The sequence below is a fragment of the Amblyomma maculatum genome, chromosome 2 (assembly GCF_055883805.1).
Source record: "Amblyomma maculatum isolate TAMU_Amacu chromosome 2, ASM5588380v1, whole genome shotgun sequence".
Taxonomy (NCBI): Eukaryota; Metazoa; Arthropoda; class Arachnida; order Ixodida; family Ixodidae; genus Amblyomma; species Amblyomma maculatum.
In genome coordinates this window covers 7,914,144-7,938,115 of record NC_139345.1, presented here as the reverse complement: position 1 = coordinate 7,938,115, position 23,972 = coordinate 7,914,144, and the positions used below count along the sequence as shown (strand labels likewise).

The following is a 23,972-nucleotide window of genomic DNA, read 5'->3' as shown; positions in this document are numbered from 1 at the left end:
TAATGATAACGTATTATTGGCAACAGGAGTTTCCTTGTTTCGCTTGCGCATCTTGGCATCGAGGTATATGCGGCGTCGCCGGTTTCTTCGCTCGACGTATGTCCTGCTGGGCGTCGCGTCGGCGCGGCACTTTTCGTCTTGCGAACATCGAAAAAAAAAAATAATAATAATAAACGCCGAATGTATCCCAGCCTTACGAGTGTATATGAAGCGACAACCACCCGACATATGAAGCCCTGCATTAAACAAGCCGTGTGAACGTGCCTGCGTGGCCTCGGAGCAGCGTGCCTGAGTGGGTATCCAAGAACACTGGAAGCTTGATTCTTGTTCCACCTTCTCACGTAAAATGAGCAATCCGAGTTGCCAGCTCCTCCCACCTTTCTGTTATCACGTGGTCTCGTTATGTCACGGAAAATATGGAAGAATCATCACCCGGTGATACCAGCCATAGAGTTCCTTACACTAACTAGAGGGAAAGCTGAGGGCGCTGCACTTCAACCACCATGGGCGCGCTAAGAATCATGCGCCGGTGTGCTACTTGTTGCAGGACAGCCGGTTTTTCTCGGGTACGTGTAGTGGCGTTACTGCGATGTTTCTTTTTCGTCATCATCATCATCATCTGAAGGTGCGTACATAGACCGCGAAAGCCATAGTAGCGAAGGCGCAAAAGCAGACGTCGCCAATAAATGGTTTCTGTTTCCCGAAATGCCACTAAAAACTTCCTTAAGTGATTGCACAACGATAAATATTTTCATAAATTTTTTTTTATTTCAAAGTTTGTCTATTAAGTGCGAAATATTGTAATTTGTGCTGCTCAAAACTAAGCCAATAGGAGAAAGAGCCATCGCTTATATTGGATAAATCTCACACTGCGCATTCGTTTCTCTCTCTTTTTGTAATTTATAGTCACAATATTCAATCTTAGGACATTATTTACGGTAGAACAACGTTTATCTTTGCATTAGTTTTGGCCAAAAGATGTAGTTCTGCACTCGGTAGCTCTCCGGCCCATGATGCTTTGAGCGCCCATGGTGGCTGAACTGGCCGTCTGGAAACTCCATGTAAACGCCAATAGACGGCAGCACAGCCTTCCCTCTAGGTAAGAGTAGGAAACTCTATGATGCCAGCTGCCAGCTACCGCTTGCTAACGCCTTGCATGTGACTTTTCGCTTGCAACGGCGACGTCAGCAAAGACATTGACGGCGAAGCCGGATTTTCGACGTAACGTACGTCCCCTTTAACGCCATCGCGTTAGGCCTTGGTCGCCTAGACATCACTACTTTTAAGTGTAAATTGACCGAAGACTACATTGAAAGTACCGAAAACAGCGGGTATTGGTAAACAGGAAATGCTATGCGGCGGTCGCGTCGGGAGTGCCTCATGGTGGCTAATGTAATTGTTTCTCATTTCCATCACTGATATTAACGATGAGATTACGCGAGCCTCGAATGCGGTTTCCCGCGGATTAATGGGCCTTTCTCATCAGATGGTCATGTGAAAACAAAAAAATGTGTTGCACTTTAGAACCACTGAAGTGTTATAAGGCGAAAGCACTTGTTTGAAACTTCGCTGATTCCTAATTCCTGCTTCTGTATGCTGTGTGCTGCGGCGTTCGAGGAAGCGCCATATGAAAGGCGCCGCCATGACGCCTGGATCGATGTCGTAAGCAACCAGCCAACATATAAAGCCCCGCTTTAACCGAACCGTATGGACTTGCCTGCGTGGCATGTTCTTTTTAAAACGTTCTATTTCAAACTACACACAGCGACTCTGCCTGTCAAGATATTTCTTAATAATAAGGAGGTGTTTGTGCCCTGGACGGTGAATTGTCGCCTGTGCAACGTGCCCGAGACAAATAATTGATCTTTGCTTTATTCTGTGTCGAGATGCTATGTTCTTTGGGACATACTACAACGAACTCTTAAGAACATTGAAATTACACCATATACTATTAGATTTTTGGCGTTTGACAAAAACTCTGTAGTGCCCTATGATCCATTTGTGTCGATGGGACTATTCAGTATTTGGAAAAGCTGTATGATGGGCAGACATGCCGAGCCACCAAGGTCATCCAAATCCGTGTTTCGTGAGCAGTGTATATGCTGCACGCGAAGACCTCCAAACTGGCTTCCGTACCTATAGATGCATGTGCGTGCCTCCCTGAACTTTGATGTTTTCATGGTGCTGAAGTGTCGGGTTAGGGATATTGCGGGCTCGTATTAAGCATTCCGGTAACTTGAGATAAGAACAAGTTTGAATAGGTGAAGTTTTTATGTTTTTCGTGGAAGTTTTTCCATGCAATAAAGAGAAGAAAAAAAGTGTCTGCGTGACTTAGGGATAACGTGAATGCACGGGTTTTGGTAGGCTGATTCTGATATCACCCTCACTCATGAAAGGATAGGCCCGAGTAGGCAGCTCTTGCCAAATGTAATGTGAGGAAGCCCTATGTCCAGTTAGTGTTCGGCCATATGTCAGCTGCCAGCTACCGCCTCCCAGTTAACGAAAGGGTAATACGTCCCCATCTGTGGTGCGTGGGCCCAGGGTGGCCCACCTTGACCTATGGTGGCATCATTTTGGGTGTCGTCACGTGACCTAGTATGGCCGCAAAGTGTGAAATCGTCTGCGAACGACAGTATGACCCGTTAAAGGCTTAACCTTAAAAAATTCATACAGCTCAAAAAAGGAGATGTAGCACCAGTAGAATGTCCATAATGTTAAAAAGTGTGTGCTTCACAAGGAAACCTAAAAACAGACTGCTACATCAGTATTCGCCCTGCGGAGAAATCATCAAATATGAAACTATGTATAAGTATCTATAGTAGCTTTTATTTTTTCCGAGGACGGTACACGGTCGGCGAATGATAATAATATATCAAGAAAGGCAGGTAGATCCCTCAGTTTTCTCGAGCGTTATTCAAGCCACGTGCACAGAGAGCCTAGATATACAAGAAATACCAAACATACGGCAGGTCGCTCTTAGAATATGTACGCCCTGTGTGGGATGCGTTTATAATCACTCATGTGCATGCATTAGCGCATACAATATCATGCTGCGCGATTTGACCTTGGCCTCTACGATCCTTTCCTTAGCACAAGCAATATATGAAAAAAGGAATTGGGCTCGGTTGCATTGAGTGAATGAATGAACGCCGCAGGGCTCTACCTTTTTTGCCTTTTGCACAGTTTATCACAATTTAAACAAGAATTACATGCTCACTATATTTTCAGCCACCGCATCATCTATCTTCAGAAATATATCAGAGTTACGAAGTGCGACTGTATAACGCAAGAATAAACACCTTCAGTATTTCTTTTTTCTTTTTTTGCACGAACTATAAATGAATGGAATGCACTAGGGCCAAATCAATTGGTGACACAAGCAAGACGGAATTTTGTTTGTAATGGATCGTATCCCCGCCATAATGCGATATTCGCTCTACAGAATTTTAATGAATAAAAAATAAAGAATGAAAAGCGTGTGATCATTGCATGTAGAGCCCAGGGGCGAAAATGAAGTGTCGCTTCTTTGTTTTCCGGTAAGGCACACCTAAGTCGCGGCCACCTCTTTACTCAAGTCTCGCTTTTTTCCCTTTGTTACGTTTCTTGGAGCGTCCGAAGTAACTTTACCTATTTGCTTCAAGAAGGCGTCAGGAGTCTTCTAAACGTTCCGTTCGGATGGGCCATTCTAGGTTTCGCTTCGGTGGTTCTCCTCCCTGCATCAATGCTTCCCAACCATCCCCGACTGCGTCTTTTCCAGGACATAAAAGATGACAAACGGGATGAAAAGTGCCAAAGAAAGCGTCGTGCCAAGGTGCCGATTAAAAGCTCTTTCGCGAGCGGCAGCGAGTTCCCTTCCTAATTGCCAAAACCCAGCACTGTTTTGATCGAAAGAGAGGAATAGAGAAAGAAAAGAGGGCAGGAAGGACGTGGGAGAGAAAATAACGCGGAGCTGGCGTCGCAGGAAGCGAAGGTGACTCTCTGCTAATGAAAGCGACGCTATAACGTCTCGCAAGAACACACGCGGGTTCCCAGATTCCTCCCAACGCGTCGTTTCATTTTCCCCTCTCCTCATACAGTAGCTGCATAAACCACCTCACTCAACCCCTCCCGTCTCACCCACTCCTGTGCAGGAGAAGACTCGCCGTACGCTGTGGAAGGCAAGGAGGGAAAGGGGAGGGGGGGTACAAAAACCTAACGACATTTTAACGACGTTCGCCTTGCGCAAGGAAACTCCGCTGGTGGCGCGTGCCCCCACCGTCCTGTACACTTCTTTCACGCCCGACGGAGCTGAAGAGTCTGCTTCAGACTGCCCCTCTTTGATGTGGCCGCAAGGTTTGTCTCCAGTAACCTGCAGCGCAGACAAGGCGGATCGACAAATCGTTCGCGATGCAAAGGCATCTCGTGGCTTCGCGTCCAGGTCGCCGCAGTTATCGTTTGATCGCGTTATTCTTTATGCGCGATGTCTTTAGCGTGCACGCAGCTTGAGGATGCTTCTAGGTTCGCTGAATTATACATGTCTAAGAATTATTCTCGATTAAGAGATACCTTGACCTGCCGGATCGCTAGGCCTTGCAAGCCTTCCTTTTCTCAAAAGAAAATTGCTGCTTACCACCCACATAAAATGGCTCTGCATTTAGTGCGCCAATTTATCGTTTGCTTTGTTTCTACAAATTTGCCAACAGGCTTTTCATAGTAGTACAAAATTTTCAGAGCCCGAAGAAAACAGACCGAGATACTGGACATGTAGTAGCTCTCAGGACCTTCCCATCCCTTGTGCAATGAATGTACCATTTCAGTGTGCTGCACGTAACTGCTAAGACGGGATTGATCGAGCATCCTTTCTTCCGTCCTACCGCAGCAGCAACCAAACGCAGAGCCAAGCAAAGAGAGAGAGAGAGAGTCCACGCGTAACGTTTGAATTCCTGGGAGTGCACTCAAGACAAAAGAGGCTCAGCGGTGCTTTTGTTTTTCCTGCAACTGAACCAGAGGCCGCAACCGTCGTTCAACAGCTGCCTGCCTTATACCTAATGTTTTCACTCAGGGCTCCCTGCATTTCTCTCCTTTTTTTTTTCTTAAATATATTTTATCGCCATGTGACCAAGAGCGTGAAACGCCCGTATGGCAACAGCAGCAGTTGTCTCTGATAAAAACGAATAACAATTTCAGTCCCCCATCCCTTTCTCCCCCCTTAAGAGCAAGAAACTGTGGATTGCGCGCAAGATGAAAGTGAGTGCTAACCCATTAGTGACACCACGGGGCATTAATAGTCGCTTCTCCCTGTCTTTCTCTTCCTCTCTGCCCCGACCACTGATGCACTGCGCATCTTAGTAAAAGAGAAGGAGGAAAGAAATAGGTGACAAAGGGTAAAGAAAACACATGCGTGCGCTGAGCCTTCTTTATGTTCGGCTCGGAGGTGATTCTTTGCAGGTCTCTCTCGCGGGCCAGGGACAATACGCGTGCCGGGACTATTAGCGAAGCGTCGTCATTCGCATGCATGTCTAATGTTCTGGCTGCGGTGCCACCGCGAGCGCTGTGCTAATGCACTTATCGACGCGCTCGCGAGAGAGCGGGCGAAAAATACGTCTCTCAAATAAGCTTTCTTGCGCTCAAGTTTTTTTTTTTTTTTGCAGTATAATAGTGGTAGGGAAATCTTGAAGACACCACTTAGTCCAATAAACGATATATCTAACGATGCTAGAGGTACGAAAGAGCCAACTGCTGTAGTGTATATCTGGTCAGGATAATTTGTTCAGGGTCGTGCATGCGCTCATGTGGCAAGTATGCGAGCGGGCGATCGCTTTCTTCGAAGTATCACTGCATCTGGCGCGGCACCGCACCAAAACAAAAGTTGCGCAGACACATAGTGTGATGCTTAGTATGGTTTACCGCATCGCTCTAGTGCGCGGCCAAGTCGGATGCAATGGTACTTTGAAGAGAGCGACGAACTCACGTGTTCACTCTAATATTGAATTACCCCTTTTGCTCAAGTTCCTGACGGACTTTCTTGCAGGGACCGCCGTGAGAACAAGGTTTCCCTTTTCATCTTTATGGCTTTCTCCCTCTGTCATTCGCTGGCAGTGAAGGTGAAGCACTGTTCAAGCATTTAGCATATACAATTGCTTCAAGACTGGCTGACCTACATCATGCTGCTTATCAAGGTTTCTTGCCTTCAGCCAGGTACTTTTCATTGACATACTTGATCGACGGTAAAGCGACGGGTGACCATACTTTTTTGAGACTTCTGTTTTCGTGCGCAGTCTGATATTGGGCACAAAATAAGCAGTTAGTGATTGGCAGGCAAAGTACGCCTTTCGTCTAACGTAATAGTCCGCGTGACAGGCAAGCTGCCTCACTAGATACCTGAATCTGTTTAATCACAAAAGACTGAGTACGTCGTTGCTCGCGTTTTCGCGGATTCACTATACCTTTAGTGATAAACTTTTCAGTGTCTATATGTATCAATGAACGGACGCCAATTGAAGTTGATTACGGATCGGTAAAGATGCGTGGGGGAAGTGCGATGGAGAAAGCGTGAGTGCACGAAACATGTAAGAAAATCAAAGTTGGTATTTTTGTGCACTATATATAGCTACGCCCTTCGGCGTCGCCTTCTTTGCAAACAGGGAAAGGTTTCTTAGGAAGGGGGAGTTGGGGCGATGATTGAGCGGCGTGTTTGTCCGCAGTCTCTGTTCTCACAAGTTCGAAGGGCTCCCCACTCACTCGTCATTTAAGATCGCGAAAAAATAACGGCAGTCGACGCTATGCGTAAGGGTCAGTCCTGTGCACGCAAGTTTAACGGTGTTTCCAAATTGATTGCATGCTCTTTCAGCAACTGGAATCTGATTCGCTGTGCAGCTTTGAAACCCATAAAACAAACCAATAACAGCATGGCAAGGAAGGTTTTGCGCTTGACTTCACGCAGGAGTTCCTTGGGAGGGCGGAGCTTCGTCCAGGCAAACTGCGCGCTACACCTGAACGGTGCTGACAAGACCGAGAGGAGCGATTGCCGGTTGTTAAACCTTGCGTTTCAAATATGTAACTGCATTATATCCAAGAACCAAATCACAGTTTGAAATAAAACGCTGAGCAGAAAACTTCACACCCGCACCTCAGAAACTTCCAAGCGCTGTCAGCCGGCACACTGCAGGCTCTCCAACCACTTAGCAGGATGAAGCTCCCATCCACCCACTTAGAATTCCTGCGCGAAGTCAAAGGCAACGACGAAAACACCGCCAACAGACGGGACAGCAGAAAAGGATAGAGCACATGCGCTGACTAGCAACCAAATGGTTTATTGCGAAAAGATGCCAGCAATATATAGTGGCAGGACGAGCAAAACACAGAAAAGACCCTGAAAAAGACACATTTGGCGGCGCAATCACGAAAGCGACATACATGCTTTAGGATATCAGAAAAAAAAAAAAAGTAATCAGTCACCGACTAAGTAATGCCAGCTCCTGTGTCAATAACGTCACCAATGTTTCGCTGGCACACGCGTCACCAAATATGTGGATGAAAAATGCGTCTGATATCGAGAGTGAGGTCTCCATACTTGGCGATCGGGGAGACAGGGCTCTGCGTCAAAGAGTGACTGCGGGAGCATGCGAAAGATATATATATATATATATATATATATATATATATATATATATATATATATATATATATATATATATATATATATATATATATATATATATATATATATATATATATATATATATATATATATAAAAGAAATCAGTCACGCCGGAACAGCATAGCCAGTGATTTCGCCAGTTGCGAAAACTGTGAGGCTTTTCTGAATAAGACAACAATCATCCGTATAGAGATCGTATCTCACGCTTGATATCAGAAGTATTTCATGTCCACAAATTTGGTGACATGTGTGTCAGCGAACCATCGGTGGCCTTATTCCATCAGAAGCTGGCATTTCTTAGCCGAAGACTGTTTATTTCTTGTTGGTGTTCTTTTTTTCTTTTTTTGAGAACGTATGTCACTTTCATGTTCGCGCTGCCAAATGTATCTTTTTCTGTGTCTTTTCTATGTTTGCTTGCCCCTATATATTGCTCTCATCGTTTCTCAATAAACCATTTGGTTGCTAGTCAGCGCATGTGTTTGGTCTTTTGTGCTATTTTCATCGTTCCCTTCCAACACGAACAACCAGCCCGACTTTATACCTCTTCTTGAAGTCGAAGGCGCCCGCAGCCAAGCCGCCAGCGGCTTCGCTGCCGGCAGCAATAGCTTATGCATTGCATTTTTAGTGTCACGTGATTTAAAACTTCTCCGGCATGAACCGCTACTTTATATAATTATTTATTTCACAAATACTGCTGACGGCCCTTTGGCGGTGAAGGGGAAGTGGACCCAGTTCAAAGGAACTACAAAGTAGTAACAACAAAATAACAACAACAAATGGGGATTACAGTACGATGGCAAACGTTCATTAAGCCCGACGGGAAGCAAAGAAAATATAGGCAAATCATCTGACACCAACCAGACTGAGTGAACAGAATAAAAAGAAAGAAACCGAAGTAGACTATGTACCAGGCGAGCTATATATGCATGAAACGAAACAGCAGACAAAACAAGAATACGAGTACCATGCAGGTTGCTAATATCGCTTGGCCGTCGCTTCCACTCGGAAATCGTGCGTGGAAAGGACGAATTTTTCTTTAACTGCGAAGTTTCTGAGAAATCTTTATAGCTTTCCTTCGTAGCAGCGATGCTGCGCTTGGGTGGATGTCAATAAGTAAGTATTCCCTTATTCCACTTCAGGTCAATGTCATGGTTACTCAATAATGGCAGCGTTTGGGCGAGTTGGTTAGACATGTCATGGTTACCCCAAGATATTTTACCTAAGGCATTGAGGTGATAAGAAGGTTATTGATTTTGCAAATGCATTGGAGCAGTCGTTTAATGTTACTATTGTTTTTCTGCATTCGCAATTGTTTATACCCGTCTGCCAAGTATACAGCACCAGCTGGAAACCGCTGTTAAAGTCACTTAGGAGTGATTGGTATGTAGTGTGTGCATGTGCCGCTAGGTAGCAACATTGCTTCCCTGCCAGGCTTCAGTTTCAGCGGAGTTAAGTCGGGTCTGATGATTTTCAACGGCTCAACTGATCAGGGTCTTAAAATACAAGGCCGTGAAATACATAGAGTAGCAGAATATAAATATCTCGAGGTATGGATAAACTAAGGATTGACATACATTGAAAGGGCGAAGAAATGCCGGGATAATGAAGCATAGGGCATTGTGGTGCTAAACAGGTGTGAGGTTTTGATGGGTATTTGTAAAGGAATTGTGGTACCCGGACTTACTTTCGGAAATGCGGTTTTGTGCCCAAAAACAGAGGTACAGTAGACATTAGAAATAAATCAGAGAGCCGTCGAACGATTAGCACTAGGTGCCCACGGCAAAACCACAAATGAGGTGGTACAGGGAGATACGGGCTGGGCATCTTTCGAAGTACGGGAAGCTCAGAGTAAAATATTATACGAGGAACGCCTGAGGAAATTGGACAATAACAGATGGGCAGCTAAAGTATTTAAATACCTATACCTAAAAAGCGCTGACTCACAATGGAGGAAAAGAAAAAGGAAACTAACAAGTAAGTGTGCTGGTCCCAAGGACGAAGAAGTAAAGAGCGTTAAGAAACAGGTGAAAAACACAAAAGATAAAAATTAGATAAATTCGATGGAAAAGAAACAGAGTGTGGAATTATACCGAAAATGAAAAAGGCAGATCAGGAAGGAAGCTTTCTTTAATAACTCAAGAGGCAGTGCCCTACTTTTTGAAGCTAGATCTGGATGCCTTAGAACACGCAGCTACAAAAAGAAATTTTGCCCTGCCGGGGTGGCGCAGTGGTTACGGCGCTCGACTACTGTTCCCAAGGGTGCGGGATCGAATCCCGGCCTCGGCGGCCGCTTTTCGATGGAGGCGAAAAGCAAGGCGCCCGTGTGCTGTGCGATGCCAGCGCACGTTAAAGAACCCCAGGTGGTCAAAATTTCCAGAGTCCTCCACTACGGCGTCTCTCATAGCCTGAGTCGCTTTGGGACGTTAAACCACACAAACCAAACCAAACAGAAAGTAATTTAACAATGAAGATGACGCATGTGCAGCATGTGGTAACTCCACTGACACAATTGACCATATTATACTCGAATATAATGGTATCCATGCGGAAGTTGATGCAGGCGCTGTCACTCTTCCTGAAGCTCTGGGGATCAGATACCAGCGGCCGGGTGAATAAACCTGCGGTGGATACTAGCAAAAAACGACTGGAAGATTGGTGGCTTAAAAGCAGAAAAGTGACATAATGTTAGTAAGGTAGAAAAAAAATTTCAAAAATAGAATGATGGTATGGACAAGAAGTGGAAGCTGTGACAGATTTTCTGTTCTTGGGCTCCAAGATTACCTCGGAAGGAGACTGCAGCCATGAAATTAGGAGACGCCTGCTTCTGGAAAGAGAGCAATGGTTAGCCTTCACCGCCTAGTAAAGAGCAGAGACATTAGTATGCCAACCAAGATCCGTATAACCCGTGCTATGGTCTTTCCAGTTGTGATGTATGGATGCGAGAGTTTGACTGTGAAAAAGGCTGACCGCCGAAGAATTGAAGCGTTTGAATTGTGGTGCTGGCGAAGACTCTTGAGAGTTCCTTGGACTGCCAGAGGATCAAATCAGTCGATATTGTCGACCATAAACCCTGACTGCTCATTGGAGGGTCAATTTCTAAAGTTAAAGCTCAGCTACTTTGGTCATCTGATGAGAAGAGAGGAGTCGCTGGAGAAAGATTTGATGTTGGGAAAGGTTGAGGGTCGCCGGAGAAGGGGTAGGCAGCGAACGCGATGGTTAGATGGCATCCTCGAGGCACTGCAGATGAAGTTATGTGATGTTAAGAAGATAGTGAGAGACCGGAAAGCGTGGCGTGACATGGTCCATAGGGTCACGAAGAGTCGGACACGACTGAACGCCTGAACTGAACTGATAGTTAACTGAGGGACAGGCCCTCTGAACTCAACGTCGAACTCTCTTAAGAGCCAATAAAATTCTCTCTCTTTCTCTCTCGAGGCGGATCAGCATTCAACTGGCTGGCGGGTTACCACAAACTGCCGAGCAAATCTTTGCGCTGAGCGCTGCCTTTCAAAGACGATTTATTAGGACTACTGCGCCAGATTAACCTCCTATAAGCATTGTCGCAGGTGTCGCAACTCGCAAGTGTCACGAACAGGCTTTGTTCATTGTTCGTAACTGCAACTTCTGTGAGATCTGGAATAAAGAGCAGTTTTCATTTCCTTTATTTCCTTTCCTTCTCCTCTTCCCTTGTCTGTATTTTCTTTGTTGACATCATTTTTTCTTTGCCTCTTTCTGTTTTCTTTCTTCGTTTTTTTTTTCTTTCGTACGTTCGTCGTAGGGTATATACCTAATGCGTAGCTGGCGTATCATTGCTCTTACCAGCGATCACCACTGCTGCTTGCTTAATCTTAGGTTGTTACCCAAGAGCGGACGCTAAATGAAAATAAATAAATAAATAAATAAATAAATAAATAAATAAATAAATAAATAAATAAATAAATAAATAAATAAATAAATAAATAAATAAATAAACGTGCTCTTGCATGCAAACAGGTCATATGCCCATGTGCCCCGGCAACGAAACTAAGACGTCAGTAATCCGTAATATTGTGCAACAACTGTGCTTCTGTGGCGTACATTTTGGTACTTCACGAAGTCGTTTTGGAGTTTTCTCATTTCTTGTCCTGTACTGCGAGATTATGTTTTGGTAAGCACATGCACGACAATGTATTTTGCGGCGCTAATGAACGCGTGATAGCCGCATGCGAATGTGGCATGGAATAAGTGAATACAACCATTTCTTTTTGGACACTTGGGATCCTATGACAACTTCTTTTTTTTGTGCAACAATGAGAACACTGTGTTGCTGTCAACCTGCCGCCGTTATGTAAATGTTTCCAGCTCGCTTTGCTGCTTGCGCGCGCGCACGTCGATAGCTGTTTTCGAGGATGCCTTATCTGTACATGCTCTTTCTGTCTTTAAACTGCTCAGAGTTTTGAAAGCTATAGTTTTGGGGTCTGGCAACCATTGGTTGAAGTCACTAGTGGTCATAATGCTGCTCGGTCCTGGGAGCTGTCAGATCAGAGCAAGCTGGCTGTCGTGATTGGTCTAGTTAGGCTACGTCAATTCCATTTGTGGTTCGCTGACAATAGCGGAACTTGCGACCGCAATGCAGTACACTTTTATTGAGGCTGAGCGTGCTGAAGAAGTATGCATTTGGCTCCCAGTGAGTGGCATGCAGGATAGCCGATCGGCCTTTCCTGTTTCTTGAAGGAACAGTGTCCTGCCGCTTCGCCGCCCGCATACTTGATACTCACTATAATAATTAATTTATTACAACAACTGAAACCGTAACGTATTTTTTTTTCTTTGTGCCTTGCATACATATCACACTAAGACCTGTTTCAAGTTGTGCAGGGTCCACGGATGCACGGTATGGAACACATTTAGGTGTGGATGTTCATAACTGAAGATTCTCTCAGATGCCTTGATTGTGGACGAATGAAAGAAAGACATGGAAGCATGGTACGCGGTCCGCAAAAGAAGCAGGAAATAAAGAAACAAACAGCAACGCGACGTCCACGCTGAGTGGAGAATGTAATGGCGCGCTCGTCTGAACAGCCCTGTTCTTTATGTTTCTGTGGGAGTCTAGTAAGTTTTTTGACAACGCGACACACTGCATCCCAGCGAGCGAGGACCCTCCTCCACCCGCGACGTACTGTACCCCATCTCATTCATTTGGACCCTTAGAAACGAGCGAGGCCCCTCCTCCACCCTCCCTTTTTCCCAAAGGAAAAATTATAGCACATTGTCGCGTCTGTCGCAGAGGCCGGTCGTCTTTTGTGGAAAATTAATTATAGGAACAAAATTTTGCGCTGCGGATGTAGATTCAAGGATGAAATCAGCTTTACTGTAATCCTCAGATGATGCAGCTCAGTTTGCAAATACGTAGACAGCTCCTTAAATAAGGTTGTTTAGCTCATTCTATCTATAGCTGGCTGCATTAGCGCCTCGACAACTCAATTCCCTCGCCAATTATCATGTAGCGATCAGGCGGTAGCCTGCTTTGTAAAAAAGAAAAAGCTACATCATCAGCACTCGCTCAATATCGTATAGTTATACGTTGATGTTGAAAACGCTTAAATTAAGAGGCTAAGATAAACATATAGCTTCACTTGTTCAGGACTTTCAAATGTTATGCAGTGATATCTCTCCACAGGTGAGCAATAAAAAGGAGGAAACTGTTCCAGGTCTTGTTAAAAAGGTAAAAGGGGCATTTTATTTACATTTTTGAAAGAATATGTATAAAGCACAAAAGGTTGTATACAGAGAACGAATAATAATTGCCAAAACTAACCAAGCAACGGCGTTTTTGTTTTTTTAATCACATAGGGAAATAATTATAATGTCCCTTGCAAGGTAAGGATAAACCATGACCTCATTTTCGATTCCTTGTGTTCATTAAGTGTGCCTTAGGAGCTGCACATTGAGTATTAGCAGCAAACACCATTGACTCTGTTACTACGACGGTATGCGTCAGTACGTCCGTCTGCTTCCGCCTCGCATACCATTTGTTCTGTTTGAAAAATATGCGTTGTCTCTCTACTGCAGCATATACATTAGCGAGGGTCTTCCCCACTGCAGGAGATCCACAGTAGCATCGGGTACAGTGGACTGTACCCGATGCTACTGTGGATCTCCTGCAGTGGGGAAGACCCTCGCTAATGTATATGCTGCAGTAGACAGAGACAACGCATATTTTTCAAGCACCACTGACCAGGCCCTTTGCACCTTAGATGGCATGGTAGCGAAGGTCTTTTTCTCAGTTCTTAGGAATCGGCACTCTGCTCTAGATTTCTGGCTTTAAGCAGACCGACATTGCCGCCTTTTCAGGCTAGAATGGGCTCGTAAATCTGCACGCTGTGGCTGACTTCGAAGCCTTCGTCCCCTACAGTCGCCTGCACTCGCAGCTGCTGCCTACCGCGGGCTCTCGCACACGAGAGCGCACAAAACACCCCCAAGTTGGTGACCAGGCTATTTTGGAATTGGAATTCAAATTGGTTTATTGATTCCTCGTACAAGCGAGAGGAGGCAGGGGCTAAAGGCTATGTGAAAGCCTGAAAGAGGTCCCTGCCCCCCCCCCACACACACACACAGATTCTGGCATTAAAAATTACAAACATGTATCAGTAACAGTTTGTCATTACACACACTGTTAGAATAAAAACGCACATAATACCGACAGTGGAATATGGTTACAATTACTTCTACCATATACTAATTACACAAGAAAGATATTCATCTCAAAATCATGCATTTCCACAAAACATTTTCGTCTACTTGGAACAATTAAAAAAAATAAAACTGGTATGAATACACATGAACAGTTACTATAACTTTTGAAAAACAACCTACAGAAATGGCTGTACACACCAAGAAAAATAAGTTCTAAAGACAACAAGATATGCGGATTGTATTCTGACAGCCATGTTCTGCATTGCCTGAAAGCGCACATAAGGCGGATCACATAAGAGATTGGAAACTCTGAGCAGTTATTCATTTCCGAAATATAGATTTTGCCGTATTAACATTTCCTTGATGGCCTTATTCCTCTAATGGGCCTTTCCAGCCTGACAGGCTACCGCAACACAGTATGTTTCTTTCATTTATTTTTTGTTTTTTGACAAAATAAGCTCAGATCAGTTTATTCAAAACATTATTAAAAAAAAAAAAAAAAAACATGGATTTGAGTCATCTGTGTACTCAGCTTTTTCGGCTAGACAAAGGTTCGTGCAGGAAGTGCTACTGACAATCCGACTTTGCACCTACATCCTCAGGAAGCATAACTTAACTTGTACTTTGTGTTTAATTGTGTTGCATGAAAAAAAAAAAAAAAAAAATATATATATATATATATATATATATATATATATATATATATATATATATATTACGGTACAAATTCACGTCAGCAACAGGAATTGAAAAAAGAATCCTTCCTGCTTTCAGCCTCGCTGACAGTTACGTATCATAACGAGCCCCTCTCTGTCCCTCCATTTGAGCGAATAGCAAAAGATAGGTCTTGCACAGTGCCACCATCTCCATGTCGATCACGTTCTACATGACATCGCCTGTAACATAGGATATACTATTTTTGCCTCAGATAATGAAGGTGGTGCTGGTGAACACCCTTAAGGTTCGGTTATAAGCAACATTAATACAAAAGGGAGTCGAAAAATGAACAGCTGCTGTGGTTGGTAAGAGCAGCGGGCTCTAAATTCAGAGATCGCTGGTTCACATCCCGCCAGAGGAAGTGGTTGTTTCTTCTTTTACTTTTTATGCAGTTACCATTCCCGCATAATATGATTACAATACTAATGCACGTTAAGAACATAATTTAAAAGAAATGCACTATGCTTTCCTTTTATGCTTATATGTCGTCAGTGTGCTAAGTTGAAAACTGCAGCGTGTGTTGCAACAATGCCATGGGGGTCGTTGGCCAGTTTTGTTTATCAGTGAGAAAAAGAGCACCATTGTAAGCGCTTGCTCATGAAAATAATAAAAAAGTGTAGAGGAATGTACGCTGCTATTACTGCTTCTTTGAGACTCGAAGCTGGAACGTATAGGGTTATACGTTCTCCTGGTCTCATCCTTCATCTTCCACACAGCATCTCACCGAGAGGTAATTTTGGTTTTAGAAGTCAAGTTCAGCCCAGGACTGTTCGCGCTTTTACAGCTGAGAGGGAATAGAAACTTTAACGCTTGCCAATGAGAGTCCGTTTCCCAAGCATTGCCGTCCTATGAAAAAGCGTTGTCACGAGTGAATACTTCATGAACGCTGCACAGCGGCTGACCTAATCAAATGTTTTCTATTTATCCGACATGATCGTCAGAAGAGTTCCCCGGTGAACACATCTAGCCGTGGGACCTCTGAATTGAGATATTTGGTGAATAAGCTAAACCTTTGCATCGAAAACCTGCCGTCCTCCGGCACAACTGCCGCGCCAGCGCTTTCTGTCGGAGCTGTTCGTCGTCATTCGAGGAGCACGGCGCTTCCCCCTGGCCAGCGCGAGTCGGACGACCCGAGCCGCTTCCGCCGCGGTGACGCAGTTCCGGTTCTCATTCTCCGCTTTCTGTCCCCAGCGCTCGCCCGTGCGTCTGCTGAGAGCAGGCCTCCGCGGTCGCTTGCAGACGGCCTTCGGATGGCATAAGTGGCGGTCGAGTCTGTCGGTACAGCGGTGGCAGTTGCGCACGCACGCCAACTTCGGCTTCCACACGGTCTTCCTGGCTTTTGAAGGCTGCACCGTGCGACCTCTTCAACGCCTTTTCGCTAGTGCGGGCCCTTTGCCGCGGTTTGATATCTACGTGTGCTGTTTTGTCCGCCTGTTAAGGCATTGTGTTAGCTGAAGTTGTCATCGACGTTCCCGTGTCGAATAGCGAAAGAACGGCTCACGTCTGCCTTCCATTTCCTCAGTCCCCCTTTGGATTGCGCTGGTGTGCCGGACTTGCTTCTCCGGAGAGTGCGTGTCCGTCGTGATCCTCGCTAGTGTACGTTGACGTTGTCTGTCGGTGAAGATCAGCGGGCAGCGAGCATCAACTGGGAAAGGCAAAGCTCGGCAACCAAGGTGCGTATTATTATTCGCAACCTCGCGCAGATTAAGTACTTCGAGGTTCGCAACCTGAGACTTTGTATCGAAAGACCGGGTCTAGAGATCATGTTCAGTTGTCTGTTGTACGGATTTCTGTGCTCATCATATCCCGTCCGACTAGCGTTTTGTTACGGCAACAACTTTATGCTACGATCAGCATTGCACATGCATTCCGCAATCAACCGGTAAGGTGAGTTTCGCGCCAAAAGGTCTTTTTCTAGGGGTGCTCGAGAGTACCTTTCATTAGACTTTTTTTTTTTTTTTTTTTTCTTCAGACCTGTCTCTGGCATAGCACACTGCATGTATTAGTAGGTCTATTAGTGCGCGAATCGTCGCCGAACAACCGATTCGATATGGCAATTGGCGGTCGCTTTGGGCTCGCGCCTTTGGCGATAAGCGTCTGGATCTGAAAGCAACCTAGGCCGGCCTTTCGCAGTTTAACCGCAGCGGCTAGTGCTGCCAGTCTTGTTTTGGGGCACTGCTTGAACACGCGTCAGTCGTGTTTTGGTTTTCCAGGCGGCCTGCCTCCTCTCTGATCGAGTTCGCGTCGTTGCGTAATAAAACGGGAGAGGGGCTGGGCAGAGGCCGGCGTCTCCTTCCCCGAAGTGTGGCACATTTGAGCGAGGTATCTGTCCGGAACGGGTTTCCCGGCGTGGTTTTCTCTCTCCGTTCGTCGCTTCCAATCAAGGGCATCGTAGCTGGTCCCGTAAAGGCGTCCGTAGAACTCGTTTTTGTCCTTTTTTTTTTTTTTTTTTCTGCCGGTCCGAACCACTTCTCTCGCGTTGGCCAAGACAGCTGTGTTGCGCAGCTTGTCATTCGTCCGCGCTGTCGGTTAATGAGGGAGTTGGACGCAGGAGGTGTTTCGTTTCCTGCGCCGCATTTTCGAGCCAGTAATTGAGCACTATTTAGTAGGGCATCAGAAGTTTTCCGTATCCGCTTGGCATTATGAGAGCATACTTAACCGTGCAAATGTAGCATTTATTGTTTGTTTTTTGTTTATTCACCCAGTATTACTGCGGTGTGCACTCGACTTACATGAATTTTTAACGCCTGAAAGCGTTTCTCTTTTTTGCCCTTTGACTGCTTCCTTCGAATACTGCGCGCCGCCCATGCGAAATGGATACGCGAAAGTAACAGCGCTTTTAACAGTTATTTGCTGCAGGAAACGTCTGAGAGTATTTGTAGTCAGGAAGTGCAGTGTAATGTCTTCTTCATGCCGGTATCGGGAAATTAATTACGCAAGACGGCGTTTCATGAAAGGAACCTGTGCCACGGTGGCCGCGTCGAAAACTGTCCGAGGTCAGCCAGGTTGAGCAGATAGAATCTTCGTCTTAACGGTAATGATCCAGCTCCTCAGAATGATAAGTTTGATAGAACGTACAATCTCTGTCTACGTACTTATGTCTCTACGCATAATTTCATTTCTCGCCACCTTGCTTGGATAGAAAGTCAAAAAACACCTCATTTGTGCAACCTTGCTCTTTTACTAAGCACGGAAGGTGCTTAATTAGACCGGGCCCACTTCACGGGCTGGAAGGCCTGCGTTCAAGCGGAGTCGTTTACATAACGTCCTCAATGAGATGCCTCATTAGAAGACACGACCTACATTTAGCTCCTTCCTCAAGGGTTTCTCCACCATTGTGAGTGACTGCGTAGAATATTAGATGAATTGCTGCGTGATCCGCGCGGACCTTCAACATTCGGCGACATCCAATAAGCCTGTTGTATTCACCTCGACACGCGCGTCGCGTCGTCTTTTCTACCACGGTAGCCTTGGCCATCGCCGTTGCTGCTGCATCACTGCCGCAGACGTTTTGCGTAAACAGTGACGTAGCCGCAAAATTCAAATAGAAATGACATTCTGCTTGTCGAGTGCGTAGAGCTCAACATTTGGTGCGAGCTGCATATGCAATTGCAACCGCTACGGGTGCTATTCGCCACTGCTCGATCCTCAATGTCGCTGAGCCCTAGCAGGTGCGAAGTCACTCGCTGTGCATATCCTCACTTGCATAGTTTGATTCATCACAGCCAAATAAATGAACAGTTCGCGGTGTGTTTAATAATCGGGAGTGCGCTCGCACCGCACGGTAGTCTAGGTCGTGGGCGTGTACGAAGCCGCGGAGTGTGCAGACATCGCTTGTATGAAGAGAGACGACGGAGCCATCGACGGCCGCTCAGGTACATCGCTGTTTTCCACACAGGTCAAGTGTGCTGCTTGCGGAGCTCGCATATATAGGCCAGCCAGCGCGTAAGACATTTGACCCTATTTCCGGGTCATAAAGCCGGGGTGACAGTTAATCACTGGATGGCGGTTTGCAAATATCGTTGTGTACCTGAGCGAATAGCTCGACATCATCTCCCGTAAGTCTCACGTAACTATCATCGGCGAAAGTCGTCGGTAGCGAAGTGGGTTATTTCTTTCGAACACAGACTTTTTTTTTTTTTTTTTCGTCCCGTTTCTTCATTCTGTCGTAAAATAACTTACGAACACTTTGGAAAAACTCTACTTAGCAGCTATCGAAGACGTCTGCGTAGTCAGTAAGACTGCGCGCCAGGAGACGAGGCGATATTTCATGTCATCCAATGATGCTCTATGCCGTAACCAGCTCATCCCTCAGATAGACACAAAAATTCGTATTTCAGTTTATTGTCCCGACGCAGTGAGCTTCAAACGAGGACGCTCAGTTTTACACAAGCGATGAGAAAGAAAACGTATGCCCATGGCACAGTTGCGCTTAGTTACGTGGATCTCGCGTAGATTGACAGGTGCGCAGTATGTCGCAACCACACCGGCCAGAAGGTAGGGCTGAATGGATTTTTTTTTTTTTTCTATTACAGCTGCAATGCAGCCGTGCCTGCACTACTACCACGCTTTACTGTACTGCGTACGCATCCGTGATATTGTAGGCCGTCGTGTGTAGGGAACGAATAATTCCGCACAGAGAAGACTGCGCACTACCGGCACACCACTCTTGGCTCTCCGCTCGGCCGACGATCTGCGAACACCTGTAGCTGGCTGCGCCGCTGCGTGCGGTCTCTGGAGAGACGCGGCGGCGTGGGAGGAGGCGAGGGAGGAACGGTCGGTGCGTGCCTGCCGTTGTAGAAAGCCGGCCTGGGCCCCTGCGCGCCGTGGCTGTTATCTTTCGCGCTTATCTCACCCGCGTTAGCGGGGCGGGCTATCTCTTGCTCGCTTGGCCTCTTCTTGCGGCGGCCAGAGTGATGATGTGTGTGGCGGAAAACGGAAACAGAACCGTTTCTCTCTCTCGTTCTGGCTCAGCTGTGAGGACCCCGGCCGACGGGGGTTTCGCTAATGGGCGTTGCCAGGTGCGTAAGCATGGCGAGAAGTAGCGTTTTGTTAGCTGCTCGTAGTGCGGGGCGGACAAAGACGGCTTTACTGAGAGCTGCAGGTGCCTCTTTTGGTACTCGAGAGGCTCGCCTTATTTGGGGGAAAAAAAAAAAAAAGAAAACGACGCTGATTAAAATGCCTAGTGGGCCGAAAGAATTGCAGGCAGGCCCCAGAAAAAGGCGCCAAACATCAATCTTGTTCCACAATTTTACTGAGATAGGTTGCGCTCTCGACAGCAGCGACGCGGCAAGCGCAGGGCCGGAATTTGCAATGTGACAGAGCGTCCACTTTTTTTTTTTTCTTTTGTCTTTATAGCCGCGAGTTGGTTTCGGAAAACGCGGGCGATGGTGGGCCAGCGGTGCGGGAAAGTCGTGGTGCTGAAGGCGAGGAGTTGAACTGAATCAGACTCGACTGGTGAGCTGCGCAACCGTGTTCCATTGTGTTTTTCAAAACCTTTCGGCCGAGTTTTCTTTAGTTACAAATGGAGGATCCTTGCTTTTCTCGCCGTTCGTCTTATCTTTTCACCTGCATCGCTCGTTACTCTCTCCTATGTATACATGCTTTCTTGAACGGCGTGGCGCGCAGTTTTTTCAAGTGGTGCTGAAATCTCTTCCCGGCAATGAAGCTCGCTCGCCCTGAACGCCCTCTTGTTGGCACGAGATGAATTCAACGGGTTTCGCACATGTCGCAACCATTTTCGGTTTGTTAGTCTCTGTCAGCATTTCTATAGTGCCTAGAATATTCTAGGCACTATAGCATTTCAAATCAGGAGTGCTTTCCTTTCTGGTCCGTATTCGTGGCATGTTCCCTTTTCAGAAAAAAAAAAAAAGAAAAAATAAAAAAATTTTTTTTCCTTTTTGGAATTCGCTATACCGGAGTAGCATCTTAGCATGGGTGTTATTCTTGTGACGTAAAATATTCCGAGAGCATTGTGCAATCTACACTGCACGGCTACGCTTAGGTTTGGCTTGAAAGTAACGACATGGTTTTTGCACAAAGTAGTTTTCTAGGGTTTCATCTTTTTTTTATGTCATAGGGGACATTTTTGACCACTGAAGTGTCTTGAGGCGAAAGCCTTTATCGCGCTGTGGTCTGGAGCCCTCCACTACGGCACCTCTTTCTATCTGCTTTCATTCCCACCTTCGCGATGAGACGATAGCGTAAGCTACCAGCCAAGATATAAAGCCCGCTTTAACCGAGCCGTATGAACGTGCCTGCGTGGCCTAGGGATAACGTGAATGCAAGGGTCTTGGCAGGCTGATTCCCATATCAGCCTCCCATATGAAAGAGAGACCCGAGTTGGCAGCTCCTGCCAAACGCAGTGTCAGGAAGCCCTGCGTGTTACTGTTCGACCATGTTAGTTACTACCTACCGCCTCTCACGTCATCTTCTTCTTCCTCTTCTTCTTCTTTCTTCGTCCTTCGGACAGGCACGACGAAATGGCGAGACTGCGGCCAATGTAGCCCTCGCTACAAAACCGGGGCGTGGCACAGTTGGTTAAAGAGCGCTCTTCTGGGGTTCCGAGGGATGGAGGTTCGATTTCCGGTGGAGACAAGATTTTTTATGTTTCTGATGACGTCATCAGGATGATTGACAAGTTACACGTCAGCGCACAGAATTTCGTTCCGTGAGCGTAGAAGGACTTTTGCCTTAAAAGAACAAAATTCGGAAGAGATAGTTGGGGCTGTTTTCGCAATTCGGCAGAGACACTGAGTACAGTTGCTTACGTGTGTGAATGCGAAAGCTTTATGCTCCCCCGGGTAAAGTATTTTCGGCGTGTAGTAATGCTCTTACTGCTGGTATTATATTCGCCCTGCGGCCAGCGCGCGGCTGCGCAACCGTTCCCAGAGACACTTGAGACAGCTGTCACGCAAATGCTGTTTGATGCAGGCGCCTGCATGCTTCCTCCGACGCACCGCCTCTTTCGGGCGCTTTCCTACTTGGCTCATGTAGCCCGTTAACACACTCTGCTTGCTTGTGAAACGCCTTTATTGTGTATCGATCCCCAAATGCCACAGTGACTTGTGGTTAGCACGCTTGGCTATTAAGCCGGCGTACCCGAGTTTCGGTGGAGGCTAGCTGCGTTTCGATGGAGGCGGAACGAAGAGGCATCCGTGTGCTGTGCGATGTCAGTGCATGTTAAGGATCCCCAGGTGGTCAAAATTACTCCGTAGCCCTCCATTACGGCATCTCTTTCCACTTTGACTCTCACTTTTCTCCCTCCCCTTACGGCACGGTTTAGGTTTCCATGGAACAAATGTGACAGATACTGCGCCTTTCCTTTCCTTGAACCTATTGTTGTTGTTGTTATTATTATTATTATTATTATTATTATTATTATTATTATTATTATTATTATTATTATTATTATTATTATTATTATTATTAAACACTAAATGCGTCCATGTGCTGTACGATGTGAATGCACGTTAATGTTATCCGGGTGGCCAACATTATTCCGCAGCCTCTGCTAACGCACATTTTTCCTCTCTTCTTTTCCTCCCTTACCTCACTATATGTTCAGGTGTTCACCGAGGAATAAAAAAAAAATTACAAGGGTTCAGCACTGCTGAACCAAATATTGAGCGGAAGCATTAGCTGCGGGAGATCGAGCGTTCTTCTTTTTCTCTTTTTCTTCTTCCTCATCCCACATATAAAGCCCAGCTTTAACCAACCCATATGAACGTGCCTTATTGGCCTATAGGGGTAACGGGAATGCCAGGGTCGTAGCAGGCTGATTCTGACATAACCTTCCCATGTGAAACGAGAAACCCAAGTTGGCAGCTCCTGCCAGCCCGTGTGTCACGTGGCGTGTGACGTCACAGCGTCACGTGGGTAAGACGTAACTGCGGCCGGGTCACGCGAATGTTTGAAAGTGCGAATACTATTGTTTTCGCAATAAAACAAATAAATCTTTCCTTTCCTCAAAGCCGTTTTCATTTGGCTCAAGCCCTCTCCACTTGACGCCCGCAGTGTTTACTTGCCCCGAAGCGTCGCTTCACCCTTCATTTCGGAGAGCCGGGGAGATGGCAAGAAGTGAAGAGGTATTTCAAACAACGACGCCAACTGCAACTGCACGGACTTTATCACAATGGGACAGGCCTAAATACACAGTCGCCGATGTTATATAGACGAACAGTGGTTGTATGGCTATACTCCATCCCGTGTGCACGTTGACTGGTAGAATCGGTCGGCTCCCTCATCCCATTGGAGGACTTTGCTCATGCTGTCAGCTCTCTTTGTGCCTTCGGTATACGAAAGCATGAGCAGATGCGAAGTCTAAGCTTTCTGTATTCGGAATTCGAGTCATTGCGGCTTTCTGTCGCGTTGTTTATTGGGTGCAGAAAGAAGCGATTAAGTTTATAAGTTGTTTTGCAGGTTGTAGGCATCCTATCGCAGTGAAACTGAACAAGCTGGCGTGAAATAGCGCGTATAATGTATCGCATTAGCCTGAATACTACATCATTTCAATGTGTCGTGCAAAAAAGAGTGATAACGGCAGATCAGCTGCGAATAGGGGCCTGTTAGCGCCGTTGCTCTTTCAGCACCATTGCCGCTAGCGTTTTTCGCCCGTATAGTTCAGTACGGAGGAGAGCTGCCGTAAGGAAAGATATCGGGCACTTCGGCTCTTACGCAAAACGTACAACTCCCGCGCACACCTATCCATAAGCATCACTTCCATTCTGTTCTTTTCGCGCGTTATGCGAGGATTTCCCTCCCGTTTACTTAAATCCTGGCAACGCCGCATTGGCCTCGCTTCTGTTGTTGGCAGAAGCGAGCGCGCTGCGAGCGTGTACATCCGCGCGGACGGGAGGCTGTTTGATCAGCGGCAAATCCGAACAGATTTGTTGCGCGAAGAAGGCTTCCGCGAATGCGGCCGAAAATGATCATCCCCTCC

At 46.2% G+C, this 23,972-nt stretch overlaps 1 protein-coding gene across 2 annotated transcripts in view; it reads left to right on the top strand.

The window, feature by feature from the left end:
* The first annotated feature begins 16,205 nt into the window (after positions 1–16,205).
* LOC146197888 (uncharacterized) overlaps positions 16,206–23,972 on the top strand; it is a 278,363-nt gene continuing 270,596 nt past the window's right edge. For both annotated transcript variants that reach the window (XM_084593169.1, XM_084593170.1), the window contains exon 1: positions 16,206–16,704. The gene's annotated coding sequence lies outside the window, so the exon portion shown is untranslated. The remainder of the gene's footprint in view (positions 16,705–23,972) is intronic.